The sequence below is a fragment of the Carlito syrichta genome, unplaced genomic scaffold (genome assembly GCF_000164805.1).
Source record: "Carlito syrichta isolate Samal-C Ts95f unplaced genomic scaffold, Tarsius_syrichta-2.0.1 Scaffold308874, whole genome shotgun sequence".
Lineage (NCBI taxonomy): Eukaryota > Metazoa > Chordata > Mammalia > Primates > Tarsiidae > Carlito > Carlito syrichta.
In genome coordinates, this window is record NW_007252970.1 from 636,145 (window position 1) to 642,670 (window position 6,526).

The 6,526-nt window shown below is 41.1% G+C and overlaps 1 protein-coding gene across 1 annotated transcript in view; it reads right to left on the minus strand.

The window, feature by feature from the left end:
• Positions 1-291, minus strand: part of HPRT1 (hypoxanthine phosphoribosyltransferase 1) — a 40,472-nt gene extending 40,181 nt beyond the window's left edge. Inside the window, exon 1 of the mRNA XM_008066293.2 lies at positions 220-291. The gene's annotated coding sequence lies outside the window, so the exon portion shown is untranslated. The remainder of the gene's footprint in view (positions 1-219) is intronic.
• Between the last annotated feature and the right edge of the window lie 6,235 nt (positions 292-6,526).

Below are 6,526 nucleotides of genomic sequence, written 5' to 3' on the forward strand. Positions count from 1 at the left end.
AAAGACTCCGCCCCCGGCCCCGCCCTCGCCCCGCCTCCGCCGGCCCCGCCTGCGCGCCTCTGCTGGCGCCTACCGGTTTCCATGCTCACGAGGTGGCCGTGGGAATTTTGTTCCGGAAGAACTGGAGGCTCCCCTTGCGCAGATTCCGCCCTTTTTTCTCTCAATCTCCCTTTCTTAGAACTCCCAGATTCCCAAACCTACCAAATCTACCAAACCTACCGCCGTCCGCGTTTCTTCCTAGTGTGTTAAACAGGGCGCGGGTTCTTCGGGTTCCAGTTAATCACGTGGCTCCTTGAGCCAGACTTCCCCTTCCCAAGACCTTGCACTACATGGTGTCTTCCATTTTCCTGTCTCGTGGCCCAGTTCTTCCAAAAATCCTTAATGGTTGTTAAGAGTTGAGACCTGCAGCCCTCGAGTCAGCCAGATCAGAGTACAAATCCGAAGGAACACTTACCACTCTGTAACTTTGTGCAAATCAGATTCTTAGCCTCTATTTTTCCCTCAGTAAAATGAGCATATTAACAGTATATTAAAAGGATCATTGTGAGGATGGAAAGAATAGAAGTATGTATTTGTGTGCGTATATATATGATAATATACCTATATGGGACAGTATATAGTCGGTAAATGGGAACTGTTGCTATTACTGATCTTTATTTTTGCTTCTACAATTTTCTATATGAAACTGGAAAAAAATATATTCCCCTGCTTTTACTCTCAGGCAGGTCAGGTAAGAAAGCAACGGTTGCTCCAGCGACCATACCCAATGTACTCACCTGTACTGCTCCAGCATTCACTACAGTGCCCAGCACATAGTTTGTGGCCTTCCTCTTAAGAACACTGAGGGATATGAGAGATACGTGGGGCAGGAGATTGTGAAACTAGGCAGGTCATAGGGCTTCTCTAAACCTGCGTCTTCAACTAAAAAATTAGACTAATAATTTCTGATATGAAGGATTTTTATAAAACCTGTAAAAATCATTTATGAAAAGTATCTGGCATAGATTTACCACATTGTAGGTGCTCAAGAAACAGTAGTTGTCATAATTTTAGCATGTATAAATATGTGATCTCTATACTTCTCTACTTTCTCTGTCTTCCCTATCTATTATCAAGACCAGCAAAAAAATGTAGGCTTTGGACTGAGAAATATCAGAGTTCAAATTCTGAGTTCCCCACTAGCTGGCATTATGACGGGCAAGAACCTTGATTTCTGTGTGCCTCCGTTTTCATACATGTCAAATAACAGTAATACCTCTGTTACAGGGTATGGTGAAGATTAAACAAGATAAGGCATGCAAAAGTGTCTGCCATAGTGCTTGGTTCAATACATTATAATACCGGTGTTATGTGTTCTATAATTTTGCTCTAAACAGTTCTTCACTCTCTTTATCCTTCTAGCCTCTAAGACTTCTTATCCGTTCTCCTCTTGATGGACATTTGGAAAGTTTCCAGGTTTAGGCTATTACATATAATGCACCATGAACATCTTTTACATACCTTTTGGTAAATATATGAATGCATTACAAGTTGGTATTGATCTTGAAGTTTACATTAGTACATTTGTATTACTTATCCTTTTAACAAACATTATGTTCTATGGGGAATCTAATTATGAGAACTTCTGGTTATATATTCAGCCCCTGACACAAGTGGACACAGCTACTCACATTTGTTTCTAAATTAAGTACTCAACAATTCAGAATCCTTCCAGCTTGCTTCTGGCTTGCAGTTCCTTTCTCTCAATCTTATGGTACCAGATACTCCTGTATTTTAATAGTAGATTTGAAACAAATAGTGATAGCTAGATGATTATAAAGGCAAAGAAACAGTACTACTATTTCAAACTGTCATTCTACATGACAACTTGGAGTTTTTATTTGTGTTTAAAATGGAAAACAGCAAACGGAGTGCAATCTGCAAGATGTAAGACTTTTTGTGGTAAGTGAAAATCTGGTTCATACATGAAATGTTTTACTGAATTTGGACATTATATTTAAAATTTAAATATATGATTTTAAATTGTTTTCAACTACAGAAAAAATAAAAAAATAATTATTACATAATTATTATTGAAAATAATTTTGTCATGAGGCAAGGGATGTTAAAAAATTATCTACTCTGCCCAATATGCTAAGTATGACATTGTTCTTTTCTAGAATATCTGCATGCAGAAAGAAATAAGGAAAGCATGGGTATAAGCCAAGATTCCCCTTCCCCACTCCTGCCTTTCCAGAAACAATTTTGTAATCTATTTATTTGAACACAATTATGAATTATTTGTGCACCACAACCAATTCCAACTATATTTCTGATCTAAAAGTTTCTTGATTTATTAAGAACCTTATGTTTAACCATGGTGCTGTGCTCCTCCAAAATTCATGTTTCCATTTTAAAAAATCACCACAAAAATACTTATCCTAAATGTTGAATTTTTTTAATGAGTTGATCATAGCTTTCTCAGTAATGTCAGATGTTTCACTTTCATCAGAATAACTTGCCACAAGCTTTACTTTGATTCCATAAATTGGATGTAAAATTGGACCATTATTGGAATTAACTAATGTAATGATTTATTTGTCAACTTGGCTGACCATAGTGCCCATATATTTGGTCAAACATTCTTCTGGATGTTTCTGTGAAGGTGTTTTTTGGATGAGATTAACATTTAAACCGGTGGATTTTGAGTAAAGCAGATTACCCTCCATAATGTGGGTGGGCCTCATCAGCTGAAGGCCTTAGTACAACAGACTGATCTCCCCCAAGCAAGAAGGAATTCTCCAGCCGATGATTGCCTTTGGTTTGAAACTGCAACTCCTTCCTGAGTCTCCAGACTGCCAGTCTACACCATCAGATTTTGAACTCAGCAAGCCTCCACAATTGCGTGAGCCAATCCCTTAAAATAAATCAATCTTCCCCCATATAGATAGATATATAGATAGATCTAGATATATGTGTGTATGTATATACATCCTGTTGGTTCTGTTTTGTGAAGAACTCTAATACAACTGATTTTCTGTCTGAAGCATCTAATAATATAATATAAAACTGTCATCATTTAACTGTGAAGTTCTTCTACTAATAGAACTGCTCATTACAAGTACTGCCTCACTTTTCATAATGTGCAAAGAAACATGAAATGGAAAATGAACAAATTTTGATCTAAACAAAAGTCATTTGATTTAAACAAAGGTCCTTACACAGAGCAATATGTAAATAACCTCTCTGCAGCTGTACCTCATTAAATCATCTTCGGGCTCAGTCGTCTTAAAATAACTACAAACTTTTAAGACAGATGCCGATGCTTTCTCAGCAGATTTATGTCTTCTGGTTTTCATGTGGTCAGTGACACCACTGTGCCTCGAGAGTGGTTGATAAATGTCAACAAATATTTTATAAATGTTACAAATTCATCAACTTTCTTGAGAAACAAACTTGCTATTTTTCATTAAGTATGCACTTTAGTTTTTGAATTCACATGCTGGAAAAGTTGATTGCAAAATTTATAAAAGCATTACCAAACAATAAAATAATGGGTGCAGATTTGCACCATATAAAAAATGACATAACCATCGTACCAGGAGCATTCAGACCACTCACTGTATGTTCTACGGTAGGACTCCTCCACCTTATTTCCTGAATGTGTTTTACGTACATGTAAACATATAATTTCCTACATCCACTGGCCTACCAACTGGTAGCAGGGCAGTTTCCTGTATCTCGCAGGCTTTGGCATGGGAGCAACTGGCTGATACACCATGTATTGAGCAAGGGGCACAATGGCGAATACTCCTCCCCCCCAAATGGGACTAAAATGACTTCCTTATCCTTAACCCCTAGTGTCTGATTGTACTTGCTTTGTTATCAGTGAACTCCCTGCATGCTGTCCTTGAGAAGGAGCTGTTAATTATATTGTATTTGAAAAAGATTAGGAGAAGGGAGGGCTATCCTCCATTGTCTTTTAGGTTTAACCCTGTGTTAAAGTGGTAATTTGATTCTCTGTAAATGCATCTCATAAACTAGTAGATGAGACCAAAGCAGAAGCTGGAATTAAAAAGTGATGGTCTGGTCGGGCACAGTGGTTCATTCCTGTAATCCCAGCACTTTGAGAGGCCAAGGTAGGAAGATCACTTGAGGCCAGGAGTTCAAGAGCAGCCTGGGCAACACAGCAAGCTGCCCCATTTCTACAAAAAACATACCCCCAAAAATGAGCTGGGTGTAGTGGTGTGCACCTAGTTTCAGCTACTTGGAAGTCTGAGGTGGAGGATCCCTTGAGCTTGAGGCTGCAGTGAGTGATGATTTCACCACTGCAACAGAGTGAGACCCTGTCTTTAAAAAAAAAAAAAAAAGATGGTCCAACAGACCCATCCTGACCTCTTTCTTTCTTTTTTCTTTCTTTCCTTCTTTTTTTTTTTTTTTTTTGAGTTAGAGTTTCACTTCTTCGTCCAGGCTGGAATGCAGTGGCATGCTCATGGCCACCCCAGCGTCGACTTCTGGGCTCAGGCAATCCTTCCGCCTCAGCCTTCAAAATTGCCAGAACTACAGGTGAGCACTACCATGCCTGGCTAATTTTTTTTATATATTGTAGAGATGTGGGCTTGCCAAGTTGCCCAGGCTGTTCTCGAACCTGTGGGCTCAGCAGTCCCCTCACCTCAGCCTCCCAAAGTGCTGGGATTATAGGCTTCAGCCACCATGCCCGGCCCATTCTGGTTTATTTCAATGCAACTATTAATACTTAGACTTGATTAGAAAAAACTAGGACAAATGCTAACCTGGACAAAATGCTGGAATAACAGACAAAAACTGGGACTGTCTCAGGCAAACTGGAAGGTATGCTACATCCCAGTACAATGGTATAGGTATGGGGATGCTTTTTGTTTATTTATTTATTTATTTTGAGTGGCGGTCTCATTCTGTCTACTACAGGCACGTGCCACCACACCTGGTTAATTTTTTGATTTATTGTAGAGATGAGGTCTTGCCAAGTTGCCCAGGCTGGTCTCAAACCCCTGGGCTCAAGCAATCCTCTGGCCTCCACCTCCCAAAGTGCTGGGATTACAGGTGTGATCCACCGCTAGGGGATGCTTTCTTTTCTTTTCTTTCTTTCTTTCTTTTTTTTTTTTCAAGTTAGAGTCTCACTCCGTCTCCCAAGCTGGAGTGCAGTTGGCATGCTCATGGTCACCGTAGCCTCAACCTGCTGGACTCAGATGATCATTCCATCTCAGCCTTCCATGTAGCTGGAACTACAGGCGTTCACTACCACGCCTGGCTTACGTTTTTTGATTTATTGCAGAGATGAGGTCTTGCCAAGTTGCCCAGGCTGGTCTCAAACCCTTGAGCTGAGGCAATCCTCTCACCTAGACCTCCCAAAGTGCTGGGATTACAGGCTTGAACCACCATGCCCGGCCCAGGGATGCTTTCTAATGCAGCTCATGGTAGCTCTTAAATTGCAGTGTTCCAATCTCTGACTGCAATTTGCTTCCTCTCCAGTTCTCTCTGGCCACCCTAATGGTGCTTCAGACTCATGGAGACTTCCAATTCTATGGTCTCCCACCCTGCTCCTGGCTTCTCTTATTTCCCAGTTTTGTTTGAATCCCACCTGAACCATTCTTACTTTGACTCCTGGAAGTCCTTTGTACTCCCTCAAGTTAAGCTTTGCCAAAATGGTTAATACTCTGGCTCAAGCCTACATCCTGTTTTTTGTTTTGTTTTGTTATGTTTTGTAGAGACGGGGGGTCTCAGTATGTTGCCCAGACTGATCTCAAACTCCTGACCTCCCCTCAACTCCTGGCCTCAAGCGATCCTCCTGCCTCAGCTTTCCAAAGTGCTAGGATTGCAGGCCTGAGCCACCATGCCCAACCCCTACACTATTTTGCCTACCCATACTAGGCTGCTGAGTGCTGCTAGAGAAAATCCCACAACCATGGAGACTGGTACCTCTACAGATTCATAGTCTCAAATCTCAACCGGACCCTAAACACCTCTCTGCAATCCTTTACAAGTCCTTGGTCAGCTCCCCTTCTGATTCTGAACATTCACCCCCATTCAACCCCCACCATCCTCATTCTAGAAAGATAGACTAGATCCATTAACTTACTGAAGAGACTTGAAAGACTCAGGGATGAACCATATCCATTTCCCTCCATCCATATTTATACCGCTTGCTCCCTTTCCTCCAGGACTAGAGGTGAGCAGTCCTTTCTCTGACCAGAAGATCCATCACCTTTGGTACTTGCCTCTATCAAATAGTTGTATTTATTCTCCCATAGCTTTTGTTTATCCTACCTCCTAATTTTTCCCCTTAGGCTTATAAACAGACTTAAGTTTTTCCTACCCCCAAAATAAATAAGTAAATGAATAAGCAAATGAATGAGCATATCTAAAGTCCTCCCTTAGCCGGGCTCGGTGGCTCAGCTTGTAATCCTGCGCCTTTGGGAGGCTGAGGTGAGTGGATTGCCTGAGCCTGCGGGTTCGAGACCCGCCTGGGCAGCGAGACTTCATCTCAACAATAAATCGAAAAATCAGC